This window comes from Cynocephalus volans, chromosome 7 (assembly GCF_027409185.1).
Source record: "Cynocephalus volans isolate mCynVol1 chromosome 7, mCynVol1.pri, whole genome shotgun sequence".
NCBI lineage: Eukaryota > Metazoa > Chordata > Mammalia > Dermoptera > Cynocephalidae > Cynocephalus > Cynocephalus volans.
Genome location: NC_084466.1, coordinates 67522963 through 67538659, shown reverse-complemented (window position 1 = coordinate 67538659; position 15697 = coordinate 67522963). Strand labels below are relative to the sequence as shown.

The following is a 15697-nucleotide window of genomic DNA, read 5'->3' as shown; positions in this document are numbered from 1 at the left end:
TATTTACTATTTCTATTATTTATTATATTTACTATTTCTCATTAAAATAATATATCTAAACTTTTTTTCTAGAAAGCTCAAATTATTCTAAATCTTTTGGAAATAGGACTTTGTAATTGCAAATAATATAGAATATTCTTGATTTTTGCAATTTGAATTTGCACATATTTGCATAACCTAAATACTCATGTGTTTTTCTCCTCTTTTATATCTAAATAATTCCAATATGTTATAGTTACAGGAAAGTGAATATTAGCTTTTTGTTAAAGTTCTAATTGTATTTGTAGAATTCTTGGTGGGAAATTACAAATGTCTTTTTAAGTGTATAAGCCTAATGTCCCAATTTAAAAGTCTGACATTTGCAATATTTGCATCCTTTTAAAAAGCGACCTTAGTTTCTCTTTGATTGTCTTCATTAAAATCACTCCTGATCACCCCTACTCTTAATGTTTTTCTTTTACTAGTCACAGAAAACTCAGAATGTTAGTTCCCTGTAATATTACCCAAAAAAGCTTAATCATAGTATGTACTTAGTTATCTGGAATAATAAATGAGCCCACAGCCTGCTCTGGCATTGTGAAGTCAAGCATATTCAACCATAAATTGAGAGTACCTTTTTATTTACTTATTTATTTTGGCTAATGCTAGAGTGTTTTGTTTTGTTTTTTAATATGTCAGTGTAATCCAACAGAACATATCACTGTTACCCACACTTAACCAGAAAGTGAGTTACATAATCCATTCTGTTGAGAACACCTTGTTTTTATCAATAATTACTGCTTAGTGTCTGTGGACCCCCTGTACCAGATTAACCTAGAATAAAGCATTTTTCCAGACCTGCTAAATCAGAATCTCTGGAGCTAGGGCTTAGGAATTTTGCATTTTTTTACAAGCTCTGAGGGAAAGTTGTTGTCTTTTTAGGAGCACCACATGTGAGAAGCACGGCCCATGAAATAAAATGGGAAGGATTGTTCACACCAATATACCATTTACCTTTCCTGTGTGTGTGCTTTTTTTTCTCCCTTTTTGGTCATCTTTGATCTAAGCTCAATATTTAATTAGGAATCTTATTTCTATAACAACATTTCTAGATTGTCTTGGTATTTCCTCAATCATATAAGGAAAATCTATGTTCAGAGCTTTATTTTTGTGCAAGTGCCTTGAGCCAAACTTTAGTCTCTTCTATTTTTTTGGAACATTTAGTATACGTATGTTAGACCTACACTTGATGAAAACAGAAGGAATTGATCACTTAGGAGTTTTTAAATTTTTCTTCTAGATAGCTATTTTTCTCAAATATTCTTCTGAATGTTGGAGAAAATATAAAAAGGGGAACTTGGCAATAGGCTAGAAAAATTGAAGGTATAATAGGCTTGAACCCATCAATTTCATTCGTAGGTGCTCTAGATAAACTCAGACTTGTAAATGTCTTGTTTATTTTTATTTTTAATAGGAAAAAATGAAAGCAATGTAAATGTTAATTAACAGGAGAATGACAAATTGTGACAGTCATATGATGAACTGTATAGCTATTAAGTGAGAGCTGTGTGTATCATCGTGGGTGAATGTCCTACTTCAGCAAACAAAAACAAGTTGCAAAAAGGTCATATACAATGCAATATTTATATGAAAGACATATATGGTATTATACCATTTATATAAACTTGAAAGCAATGATATGTATTGTTTTAAATACTAGAATTTGTAATAATAGTGTAAAAACATGCATAGGAAATAAAAACCAAATTCAAGACTGTGATTGCATCTTAGAGGAATGGGATCAAGTTATGGCACACAAGAGATTGTGTGTAATCGTTTTTCTTAAAAAAATTAAAGCAAGCATGACAGAATTTTAGAATTCAATAGAGCTGTATTGGGGGGCATATGAGTAGGGTGTGAGATTCATTTTGATACCCTCTTGATTTTTCTGTGGACTTCGAAATAATTTTGAAATTTTAAAAATGTGCTGTCCTTTTCTGTGATGAAGATAGTCTACAATAAAATGTACACTTGGAGTGCTCCATTAAGAGCGTGAATGGGTTCATTGTAGTCTTTCTATTCTGTATCTCGTAGTAAGTGCCTAACCATTATCTGGTGAAAGAACTACAGCTTATCATCATGGCCCACGAAAATCAAACATTCTAACCAACTCAAGTTACTAGAATATCTTAAAAAATTTTTTTATTTTTAAAGATGAGCTATATTTCCTGCCTTTATGTACTAGCTTTTAATCCTTCTTATTCTTGTAAGTAAAGGACAACCATGGAAACAAATTTCCCATTTTTTTACTACTACTCTTTCATTTATTCTGATTCAGGCAATTCCACAACTATGTTTTCTTTTGTTTTGCCCATAGCATTGTAGTATGTTATTTTCAGAGGTTCTTTTATGCATTTTAAGCTCCAACTTAAGCTTTGTGTTTACATTCTATTTATATTATAACAGAATTCTTGGAATTGGGCAATATATGGATTTTAGATTTTGCAGTTGTGTGTGTTTGTGAGAGAGATTGATCAGTCATGGGATATGATCTTGAATTTTTCTTAAAATATCTGCAATTATATGATGTCCTCCAGAAGCTCAGTGTGCTCCAAGTTATACATTGACATATGAGTTTTAGTTACACTTACATATTTGACTTTTAAACTTCAAGAAGGTCATAGTAATAGAAAAGCAAATTTAAAAAACTAATAATGCACTGGGCCGAAATACATAAATGCTGCTGCTGAGTGCTTATAATCTGTGATTGTTCTGTGCTGTATAAGGATCAGAAAACAGTGATTGTCAACCTCAGTCGAAAATGTTCTAACTTATATGTGATCAGATTTTTGAAGTCTTCACTCTTTTTCCTAGGTTTAACAATGATAAAATGAGGACCATAATAAAGCAGTCTCCTACTTAGCCCAGCATGCTTACTTTGTAAGTATGAACTCTGTTTCTCTACCATTGCTATAAAGAGTTACTGTTTAATGTCATGTTTTGGTTTATTACTAATTTTTTTTTTTTAACCCATCCTAAAATGATAACTTTCTAATCTCCCTTCATCCCCCTATACATTGAAGTTTGATGTTAATTTAATCCATTTTAGAGCAGGAGTAGTGCCTTTGCCTTGGGTAAGTTTTCTATTTTGGCAAGTATTTTACAGCCAGGCCCTATCACCTCTAAGTCTGAGATCACAATTTTGAACCCTTTAGAGGAATTTACAAATAAGTAATCGTCTTTTTTTTATTATCATCATAACTCAATTTTATTGATCTTATGGTTTTATAAATTGAGATTATCCTCACCACTTGAGAAATAGTTTTTTATTTATTCATTTTTATATTTCATTAGATTACACTTGAGACTTCTTTGTGAGCTTAACATTTAGCTGTTAAAACTTCAGGAGGTGGGAAAAAAACAGGAAGGCAATCCCTTTTCCTTCCTTTTATATATACAGACATGCACACTTCTTTCTTAAAATAAGGAACATTTTTCCCCTGATTCATTTAACTTTTAAGAAACTTATAAATTCTTAGGGAATTAATCCTAACAGTTTAGCTAAAATTTTTATCATATCCTTAGAAAAACTTGTAGATCAAGATCATGTTAAATGCACAAGATACTTGTTTCCCTAAGAGTATTTGAGACCCTAAAATCAGTTACCAAAAAGATTAATTTCCATCCATTCTCTGAGCTGATTTACTCAACTACAGTTTATAAATTTAATTTATAAATTATTTAAAGAAAAGAAACTCAAGTGCAACTGTTTCTTCTATCAGTGATATTGAGTCATGACTCTTCAGATGTTTCCCTTACATTATCTCACACACTGCTATAGTGACTCAGATAATGTGTATGTGTTGGGAGGTGACCTTATGATCATAGAAGATCAGCCATTAAACTCAGTAAGTAGTGAGAGGTTTTTTTTGGGGGGGGGATCAATTAAGTGTTAAAAACTTTTAATAATGAGCCAGTTTGCAAAGTAGTAGCCAGAAGCCACAGGTTACTTTCTTTTCTAATTTTTTCCCTTTATATTTTTGTCTCTGGAAAATTAGAATGGAAACATTTACAAATCCCTAAAGAATCCTATATAATCCAGGCTTGAGTTCCTTAATTGGTCCCTTGGAAGCCAGCTCAGCCTTTCTTTAACTTAACTCTTAGGAAAAGAAATCTTTTTGATTGGTGTTATATTCCTACTATAGACTGGAGGGCAGTCCTCTTTACAAAAAGAAATAGGTATCATTTAACTTCTAACAGATTTATAAGCACAGATAACATCACATTCTTAACTTCATTTCATCTCCTTCATAAATTCCTAAGCAAACAGTCTTTCTTGGATACTCTCCAGCATCTTTTAAATGTAGGCCGTTTGCCATATTTCATAGCTGGAATACTTTCTGTTGTCTGTTCTAGGTAGTAGTATGCCTGGAGTTGCCTTTAATCTTAGATACTAAAATGGTGATATTTCCAATTAAACAATACACAGAGCAATAGGTATATAGTGACAAATGGTCAGTGATCCTATATGATCATGTGTGTGTCCCCCATTCTGTCGTTTTTTTAAAATGTTTGTTTAATGCCATTGTTTCTTTAAGACAAGGATTTTTTAAAAGCTATTTATTTATGGAATGTGGATGCTCCAAAACTTGTGGAATGATGGTGGCCATATATTTAATCTTGTCAAAATTAAATAATGTCACTGTTTTGAGTTCATTTTTACAAATTGAGAAAAAAGATGTTTATGTGTAAAAAGATTTCAAGTTTATTTTGCAATTTAACGAGCTTAAACTTTTGTTGCCTAACAGAAAATTCCAAAACAGTCACGTCTTTCCTTTTTTCTTCACTTTTTCTTTTTTTAAACTGTTTTGATTTTTTATATTGTACTTTTGGATACATATACTTAGGTTATATATTTCTGTTATCACACGGTGCTTAAAAAACATCTCTAGGTGCATTGTCAGCAGTTAAGAGCATTATAACTTTTTAATAATCTACAACAACAAAAATCTTAAGACATTGATTTTATAAATAGGGAAACAGGAGATGAAGCAGAAAATTCACCATTCAGTGCTGGTAAATGTTAGTAGTCCTGTAAACAAAAGTGATGGAGACAAATTACTTCCTAATACAGGACATTTATTGAGTTTACCTGCTATCAAGAGCTAGGCTAGTAAAAAGAAATGACAAAAACTATACTCACATAGGACTAGTTATCAAGGTGAGTTTTTAGAAATGTTGTCAAGTTAGCAATAAGGTAGCAATGACGTGTATCATACCAGTCTTGAAAATTTTGTCGTTGTTAAATTATGGATAGTATAAATGTAGTACTGAAAGTACTGGGGGAAAAAATCAGACTGTTTTAATCAGTGGGGCAGTAAGTAATGGTTGATATGGCAAATGTGCTGTGCTTTCAAAAAATGTAATGATGCAATTATATCATACACTAGACGTAACTAAAAATTCTCCTATTTTTAATTTATCTGTGATGGAAATTTACTCTTGTGTAAACTGCTGTCTACCTGTGTCACTCACGAGGACATTTTAATTATCGTGAATAATTTTTTAAATGGGAATGTTTCTAGGAGAATAGGTGTGTGCCAAAAGAGAAAAAATAAATAGCTCTTTTGGCAGTTGGATTAGTGGTGAAGGGTGTAATAATCCAAAGCAGAAAAAAAAATCCTAAGTATACCAGCTACTGTCAGCTTTTAGTGATAAAGAGAATGCCTTATAAGCCTACTGATGTTATGAATTCCTATTAATTCAGTGAACATATCAAATCCAGGCTCTTAAAGTTATGTACAAAGGTACTTCAACAAGTTCATGGAAAATTCATATTACCTTTCAATTCTATTTTTCCACAAACTTTTGAAGAGCCCTGGTATTTTATAATTTATGAACATATGGAAAGGTCACAATATGCTACAGCTGATTTTTAGTCATTGTTCAAATAACTGCTATTTTTGAGAATTAGACAAAGTTTAATCAAATGCCAGGTGTTCCTTGTCCTCAGAGACTTGTATATATGACATATATATGTTTAACAGAATGATCGAGTTAAGTCTGAGCTTTTATGTTGAAACCATAGCTGTGTTTCTGCTCTCAACAAAATTGCAGCCATAAAATTTGAATTTTAGTGCCAAAATTATAAAAAGGGGTTGGACTCATTGCTTTCCCACCCTGAATAACTTCTTGGCTTCAAGATGATTCAAAAAATAATAATAGAGAATTTCTTGTTTATGAAATTACTTGGATGTTTTCTTAGGAAAATGAAAACAAGGCAGAATTTAACAGCACTGGGCCTGATTTAAGTAGAAAATAAACATACAAATATAATGAACTCTGGTGTAATTAGGGATTTCAAGTTCTCTGCATAAATACACAGGTAATAAAATCCCCATACTGTTCTATGTTATCTTGACTTCAGCTACTACCTGTCTGAAACTTGAGTTTTCAAACTTATTTTCATGTAAAAACAGGAATAAGCTGAATGCAGAATTGTTCAATTGTCACCTATCCCACCTGACTTTTTGCCTGTACTGTTACACTCATCCTGTTATGGATAAATTTATGAAAATAAATTTATGTTTATTTTTGTATTATTAAAACATTTCCTTAAAATATCTCATATAATCTCATTTTCTCATAGTAAAATTGTTGTAGCTTATGAAAATGAAGTTTTGATATATTTAATAGTATGTACAAAGAATGCCATCACTTTCAAGTACAGTAGTTCCCCCCTCTTTCCTGGTTTTGCTTTTGGGGTTTCAGTTACCCGGGGTCAACCACAGTCTGAAAATATTATATGGAAAATTCAAGAAATAAACAATTCATCAGGTTTTTTTGTTTTGCTTTTTGGGTTTTTTTGATGGCTGGCTGGTACAAGGATCTAAACCCTTGACCTTGGTGTTACAAGATGGCATTCTAACCAGATGAGTTAAACAGCCATCCTAACAATTCATAAGTTTTAAATGGTGCATGGTTCTGAGTAGCATGATGAAATCTCGTACTGTCCCACTCTGTCCTGCCCAGGACGTCAATCATCCCTTTGTCCAACATATTTACACGTATAGCCCATTAGTCACTAGCTGGCTCCAATTCTATCGACTGTGGTGGTATCGTAGTGCTTGTGATCAAGTAACCTTATTTTGTAATGGCTTCAAAGCACAAGAGTAGTGATGCTGGCATATTGTTGTGATTATTCTGTTTGATTATTTTTTATTGTTGTTAATCTCTTACTGGGCCTAATTTACAAATTAAACTATCGTATTTATAAGAAAAAACACAGCATAAATAGGGCTCAGGGGTCTTGTAATGTATCCTCCAGATAAGAGGGGGATTACTGTACTCTACCACTGGTCAAATTTCAGAACCTCAGTTTAAAATGTTTAGGAAAACAGTAGTATTAAAGGATATCCGAATTTTAATTTATTAAAGTTTCGCTGTTTTTATATGCTTAGTTTGGCTGTTCAAGTTGTATGTACCTCTTGTTTGGTGCCTACAGTCAACTTAAAATTGGCAGTTTGTCCTCCAAATCCTTAACGAGACAATTTCGTAAAGTGCACCGAATATTTCTAAAAGTTAATATTATTTTGAATTGATCTTTATACACTTTATTTTTGGCCTTTGAATATTAGAATTAGAGGGCCAGCCCATGGCTCACTTGGGAGAGTGTGGTGCTGATAACACCAAGGCCAAGGGTTCGGATCCCTATGTGGGGATGGCCGGTTAGCTCACTTGGGAGAATGTGGTGCTGACAACACCAAGTCAAGGGTTAAAATCCCGTTACTGGTCATCTTTTTTAAAAAAATAATAAAAAAAGGAATATTAGAATTAGAACCATAGTTAGTAAACTTTTTCCTTAATGTAATAAATTGCATTTATGTCAGTAAAAATTGATGGAAAATAAAATTCTCAGAAGAGATCAGGTTTCAGCTTAATATACTTGTATAGTTTTATTCTTTGGCCCTAGATCTATCTTCTAAAAATAGTTTTTTATATCTATCTCTTCTCTAGGCTGAACATGCCCAGGTTCTTCCGCTGGGCATAGTGTGAATTCTAGATCATTAGTATCCTAGATACTCCACTTTGGGTCTGCTACATTTTGTTAATATTCCTTTTAAAAGATTGTATATAAAATTGATCCCAGTATACTCAGTGTGGTCAAGGTACAAAAATACAGTGCATTTCTTATGAGTAAGGTACTTCTGTAATGCAGCCTGAATGCATTAGCTTTCTATGTGCCATCAACACTGTTGGTTCATATTGAGCTGTAGTCCACTGAAACACTAAGTTTGTCAGAAATGTCAAATCCTACAGTAATTTAGACTCATTGGGCATTTATTGAACACCTATTTACTACTAGATGTGCTCTTACAAGTTTAAGATTACATAATCTAAGCAACAGGGCTATGAATTAGGCATTAATAGCCCGATTTTACAAAAGATGAAGCTGAGAGCCCATCTAAAATAACTTACCCAAGGTAAGGATTCATAAGAGACAGAGCCAGGATTCCATCTTAGGTCTTCTGGCTTTAAATTCACTGTTCTATGTCATTGTTGCCTCAATAAACTATTTCTGCTGTTTATTATATTGACAGTAAGTTAGAAATGCAGAAATTGACCAGTGAACTCTATTGTACTCAGGATGATTTTGTGTTTTAGGAGTCACGCTTAGGATTTCTAAATGTTTTGTTAAATGCAGTAATGCCTTATGTAAACTAAATGAACTGATATTAGAGCACTTGTAAGACAGAAATTAAATATGCCTAAACAAATGTTAATGAAAACAAAATTAGAGTTGTAAATGATTGACAAGGAGGGAAAAAAAACATTAATTTATGTACAATTTGCTTTTTACTATATTTTTTAAAAATCTATTAAATTCTGTTATATAGAAAGAAAACTAAGTAAAAATATTTAAAGATTCCCATCTACTCAGATTTATATTGAAGTTGACTTCTTAAGCAAGACATTTAATTTATTTACTTTTCTCTCACCTTTCAGAATGACTATTTTTTTTCTTGAGAGGTCATAAAAATGGAAAGTTAAAAGATATCAAAAGCCAGTAGAGACAAATTAAGGGCCCACAGCCTGGAATATAAATCACCAGACTTGGAACTATGATTGCTCTGTAAGGATAAAGGACAAGAACTGAATGGTTCTATTTTCTGATTTTTCTTTGTGTAGCTCTTTCCTTTGGTTGTACATCTAGCCAAACTTAGGGCTCTTTCCATATCTGGTTAGGGAAAGTGGCTTTTCCTTTAGCTAGCAAACTTCAAAAGCAGAAATTTAAGGGATGGAGGTGCTATGATATTTCCATTGTGCTAAGATATAGGAATGGCCTGAGCCATATCAGGAAAGATTGCCACATAACTAGTCCAGTTGGAATGGAGGGAGATGCGAAATAGTGAAATAAATTACCTGTTCAGCACAGTACTCAGTACCTTGAATAATTGTCTATATTCAGAAGTTGTTAGTGAATGGACAATTCAGTATCAGCTGAAAAGGCTGAAGTGAGAATCCACTGGGGAAGATAGACTTAAATTGTTCTTTAAAGTAGGAATAAATGGAAAGAGGATTAGTGAATACAAGGGTACTTCAAAAAGTTTGTGAACAGATAGAATTGAAAGATAATACAAATCTTTCCACAAACCCTTTGAAGTACCCTTGTATTTGTTTCACTTACCTGGTGGCCACAATAATATCATGCTTGGTCACTGTTATGTCCACTCATAACTACTTCATTATGCTTCTCTTAATATAGGGACCCTTTTTTCCTAAATATATGACCACCATACTTATAACACACTAACAAAATTATTAATAATCCCTTACTATAATGTCCAGTTCCTATTAAAATTTCTTCATATCTCAAAAAGGTCCACACATTGCATTTGGTTGTCATTTCTCTTAGAAGAGACCTTTTAACTGGAAAGGCAGTTTTTCCATTGGAGAGAAGTAGGAAATATTGGATAGATCCTGATTACCCAGTACTTGATTCTTAGGGAGAAAAGTAGAGACTCTTCTTAAGAAACTAGATAAATTCTTGAATATGTGAGGTTTAGGAAATTTTATTAATTGACTAAAGATAAGTCCAGCTGAAATGCAATTGTAGGTATAAGGTACTTAGGCCTAGTTTTAAGGTATGAAATTGAGAATAACAAAGAAATTAATGAACTAAGATCTCAAAGAATCAGTTGGTTTTGTTGGCTAATTGACTAAAGGAATGATTGACATAGGATGAAAGTTGAGCATAAAGAGAATAACAGTGGGCAAGTATTCATAATTAGGTCATAGAAGGAAGCAAAAGAAAAATGTATCTAAGAAGAAATGTGTACGGTAAATAACATATTTATTTATGTTCTTATCAAACCTTTTTGTATTGCATTTCTTGATTAACATTATGGCACATTTGTAATTTAGTGATATCTAGGGAGTAAAGTCATCAAAAATTCAAAAATGAATGTTTCACCTCTAAGTAATTTAACTTTGTATATAAGGAAACTTGTTAGGGAATTTAATAGTAAAATAATAACATATTCAGGGGGCTTAAACATATAGCCTGACTTTCTGGAATAAATTGTATAGATTGAAATTGATTTTCCACACAGTTTTCAAGCAATCATTCATTTATTCATTTCAGAAGAAATAAAGGGACTGTAGAACAGTAAAACTTTATATTCCTTTTAACTAAGAAACTAAAACTTTGTTTTAGATTATAGAGCCGTCTTTTTGGATTATATCTGAATATTATTTCATTATATGCCTGGTCTCAACACTGAATTTTAAAGGTATCTTCTCTACTTATATAGTCTTTTTGTTTTTAAGCATTTATATCCAAGAAATAAGAGTTAAGCAAAAGCAAATTTTAATGTTTCCTGTATATTTTATATATTTGGACATTTTATAAATATTTCAGCTTTATAATAGGGTAATGAAAAAATTACCATGTTTAGTGAAATTGTCATGCAGTTTAGGTAGAGCCCATAACTTAGGCCTTTGCTTGAAGATCTTAAGGAACAGCTATTTTAAAATTTTCCTCCAGGTATAATATTGGCATTATACAACTTGTACATTTTTCTACTGTCTCTGAGCAAGGATAGTCATTCTGTGGCCCAGGTGCTACATATACCTAGTTCCTCAGAGCTTCAAGTGCAGAATTCGAAGCATATTTGAAGAAAGTAATAACTATTATGAATTGTGTTGACGCTGGGTCAAAAGTACAAGTAAGCATTTGAAAAACCTGAAGTAATGTAGTGACAAATAAGGATATGTCTAAACAACAAACTAGCAGAAATATTTTCATTCCATGAATTGGCATCTGAATATCCCTATCATGTGACAGTAGAAACAGCCTAAACTTACAGATTCAAGGGAATTTTTTATTTAAAATAGCCTTTTCTTGAAGGCATAATATAAAACCTACTTTGGCAGCCCCAAAATAGAAAGAAGGTAAGTAGAAAGATAAGAGGAAAGAAGATAAGTAGAAAGAGAAAATCAAACCTAACCACACTGGGAGGAGATTATTGTTACTATTTAACACAAGTAAAGAAGGAGATACGCCTTCTCTGTCTGCCTAGAATTACTCCACTTAATCTTTCAGTTTAATACATTTAAACCAAGAATTTCCATATTTTTCTGGAGTGTGGAAATAAATTTTTTCTAATGGTTTAAATTTATCAGGCTTTCAAATAGAAACCAGTTATTTTAACTATCTCAGTTAAAAATAGAAATAGGGGAAAAAAAATCTTCCTCTGAGATTGTTTATTAAAACATTGGTGATAAAATTGCAACATTATCACAGAAATTAATAATCTTTAAGAGATGAAATTACACTGAGAGAAATTATAACATTTTTGCCAGTGGGAATTATCCAATAGAGAAAAAGATTAAAGGTACAGAGAAGAATTGCTAGCAGAATATCCTTAAGCAAGTGGATAAAATCTAGTATACAGGGAAGGGATTTTCTTATGAACAGTAATGTTTTATCTATAATAAAAGGAAGAGTTATATGAGCACAGATACATGTAGATAGATTTGGTGGAAACTGGGGAAATTTCTTTTCTGGTAGTTTCTATTTTCTTGGTGAAAGTAAGGATGAAAGGGGAGATGTTGGGAGTTTGAAGGAAGAGAGGAGACACTTGTATGTTATTTTTCTAGGTGAATGGGAGAGTGAATGGACCAACATTGCCACATGCTCTTGAACCATTTTATGTATAAAAGATTATTATAAAGTTAATCTCTGTTCACAGATAACATGATCTTATGTTTAGAAAACCCTTAAGGTTCCACAAACAAAACAAAACAAAAAACTGAAACAGTTCCATTTACAAAGCATCAAAAAGAATAAAATATTTAGGAATAAATTTAATCAAGGAGCCAAAAGACTTACACAGCAAACTACAAAATATTGCTGAAAGAAATTAAAGATGACAAAGAAAAGGAAAGACATTTCATGTTCATGAACTGGAAGACTTAATGTTGTTAAGATGACAATACTACCTACCCTAAGTGATCTACAGATTCAATGTAATCCCTATCAAAATCCCAACATTTTTTAGCAGAAATAGGAAAATCCATTTTAAAATTTGTATGGAATCTTCAGGGGTACCAAATAACCAAAACAATTTTGAAAAAGAACAAAGTTGGAGATCTCACAGTACCTGATTTCAAAACTTACCTCAAAGCCATGGTAATCAAAACAGTGTGGTACTGGAATAATGACAGACACATAGACCAGTGGAAATAGATGCAAGGGCTAAGAAATAAACCCTTGCACATATGTTCAAATGATTTTCAACAAAGGTGCGAAAAGGGGTCCCCATTTGATGGGGAAAGGATAGTCTTTTCAACAAAGGCTATTGGAAAAGCTGGATATCCATGCAGAAAAGAATGAAGTTGGACCCTTACTTTACAACATCTACAAAGATTAACTCAAGATGGATCAGAGACCTAAACATAAGAGCTAAAACTCTGAAAGTCTTAGAAGAAAATGCAGGGAAAAAACATCAAGACATTGGATTTGGAAGTGATTTCTTAAATATGACACCAAAAGCAAGGCAACAACAAAAATAGATAAATTGGACTTCATCAAAATTTAAAACTTTTGTATGTCAAAGGATACTATCAACAAAATAAAAGGTAGTCCACAGAATGGTACAAAATATTTTCAAATCATATAGCTGATAAGCGGTTAATATTCAGAATATGTAAAGAACTCAGAAAACAACCCAATCAAAAAATGAGCAAAGGACTTGAATAGACATTTCTCTAGAGAAGATATACAGATGGCCAATAAATACAAGATGCTTAATATCATTAATCATTAGAGAAATGCAAGTCAAAACCACAGTGAGGTACCACTTCATTCTCATTAGGATGGCTAAATAAATGTTGGCAAGTATGTGGAGAAATTGGAACCCTTGTAAATTGCTGGTGGGAATGTAAAATGGTGCAGCCACTGTGGAAGACAGTATGGCAATTCCTGAAAATATTAAAAATAGAATTAACCGTGTAATCCAGCAGTTCCACTTTTGGGTGTATAACCGAGAGAATTGAAAGAAGGATCTCAGATATTTGTATACCATGGTCATTGCGTTGTTCATAATAGCCAAAAAATGGAAACATCCTAAATGACCATCACCAAATGAATGAATAAACAAAATATAGTTTATACACACACAATGGAATAGTATTCTATGTAAAGGAAAGAAATCCTGATGCATGCTACAATATAGATGAACCTTGAAAAAGTTATGCTAAGTAAAATAAGACACAAAAGGACAAATACTGTGTGATTCCCACTTATATGAGTCACCTAGAATAGGCAAATTCATAGAGACAGAAAGTAGAATGGTGATTTCCTGGGGCTGAGGAACAGGAGGAATGGGTGTTTAGTGTTTAATGGGTACGGTATAAGTTTGGGGGGAAGTTCTGCAGATGGAAGGTGGTGATGGTTGTACAAAAATGTGAATGTACCTAATGCCACAGAGCTGTACACTTAAAATGACTAAAATGGTAAATTTTTGTTATATATACTTAACCACAATTTAAAAAATAATAAATGAGAACATTCTTGCTGTGAAATTTTTTAAGAGATTCGTAAAACTGACATGAATGTGAATATTTACATTTATTTCTCTCAAATTTGACACTCTTGGCTAAGTTGAAAATACACAGACTTTGCACACATACACAAGAAAGGAAGGATTGGAATTGAAATAACTCAATTTCTTCTTGATTTTGAAGTAATCATTTGATTTTGGAATAATCATTTAATATTTAGAATAACCATTTAGTATTTACATCTGTTGTGCAGGGATAACAGTTTGTGGTCTTGAACAGTTTACTTATTTCATGATTTCATGTCTTGCAATTTAAATCATTTTAAATTCTTTCTGAGAAAAGATGGTGTATTTGGTACGCTAGTGTCCCATTATAACAACTGGGACGGTGCTTGGCGCATAGTAGATGTTCAGTAAAATATTTGTTAAATGAAAAACTGTATGTAGCCTTTTAATTTGAAAATATGTTAAAATTTTTATCTGGAAAGTGAGTGTCGGGGGAACCTAAAGGACAATTCCTTAAAGTAATTGATAAATACAAATATATGTTTTGTGTTTCTCAAGTCATTGCAAACAGATATAACTTGGTTACATGTTTAAAATTGTGCAGAAATTTGAGACAATAATAGAGTAATATATGAAACACAGGTTAGATTAGCTACATATATTTTTAATGGGAAAGTACAAAAAAATAATGTGGAAGATACGACAGTGTGTTTTTAATAAACAATTAGATATTAGAATGGAGGGACAAGTTTCAGTGCTTTGGTTGTACACATCACCTTATTTTGTATTGGAAGTACTGTAGCTTTATTATAGCCATTTTAATGATGAGAAAACTGGGGCAAAAAAGACTGACAAGACTTGAACTGGAGTGGTAGCAGTTTTCTGGTGTCTTTAGAGAGAGGGAGGTAATTTCATTCCTACGTCTAAGTAGAAACTACTTAGGAGTATATTTCCTTTTATCTGGTGTATGGAATGAAGATAGGTAGGGAATAGGAAGACTAAGAGCTACGGGATTCCTATTTCTCATCTCAGGGTAACAAATTAACTCATCATTCTGAGGCTTCATATTACTTATTATATAAAGTGATATCCAACTCTGAGAGTAATCTTCTAATATGGAGATAAATGTTGACAGTAAAATAATATTTGGATTTTTTTTTCTTTTTGGCAGCTGGCCAGTACAGGTATTGAACCCTGGACCTTAGTGTTATTAGCACCACATTCTAACCAACTGAGGTAACTGGCCAGCCCAATATTTGGATTTTTTTTAATGACACATTTTCTAAGGGAGAATTGGTTTGTTTGGGCTTTGTATATTTTTACTTTATTTAGTATTAAAATATTTCATGTGATTTCTAGTCTTTTTCTTTAAAAGTGTATTTGCAATTTGCTAGCTTAAGTTTACTGAAACTTAGCTTTTGCATGTCATTTCATGTTTTTCCCTTGACATGAAGTCTTACCTGCTTGAAGAAGATGTCTTTTGAAAGGTGTAATGCAAGGATCAAAATGCTGTCTGTAAATTCTGCTTTTACCAAGGTAAAGACTAAATTTTATGAATTTACTTTTTTGCTTATACAAGGAAAAAATAACTTCATATATTGGATACATTAAAAAATCTGGTAAATATTTAACGATATTGCCTTATT

General features: G+C 32.2%; 1 long non-coding RNA gene across 4 annotated transcripts in view; it reads left to right on the top strand.

Moving 5' to 3' along the window:
• Window positions 1–15697, top strand: part of LOC134381856 (uncharacterized) — a 115147-nt gene that overhangs the window by 57591 nt on the left and 41859 nt on the right. For 3 of the 4 annotated variants that reach the window (XR_010024026.1, XR_010024028.1, XR_010024025.1), the window contains 2 exons: window positions 2854–2919; window positions 15506–15587. This is a non-coding gene — a long non-coding RNA (uncharacterized LOC134381856). The remainder of the gene's footprint in view (window positions 1–2853; window positions 2920–15505; window positions 15588–15697) is intronic. The other variant, XR_010024027.1, reaches the window with a different exon arrangement.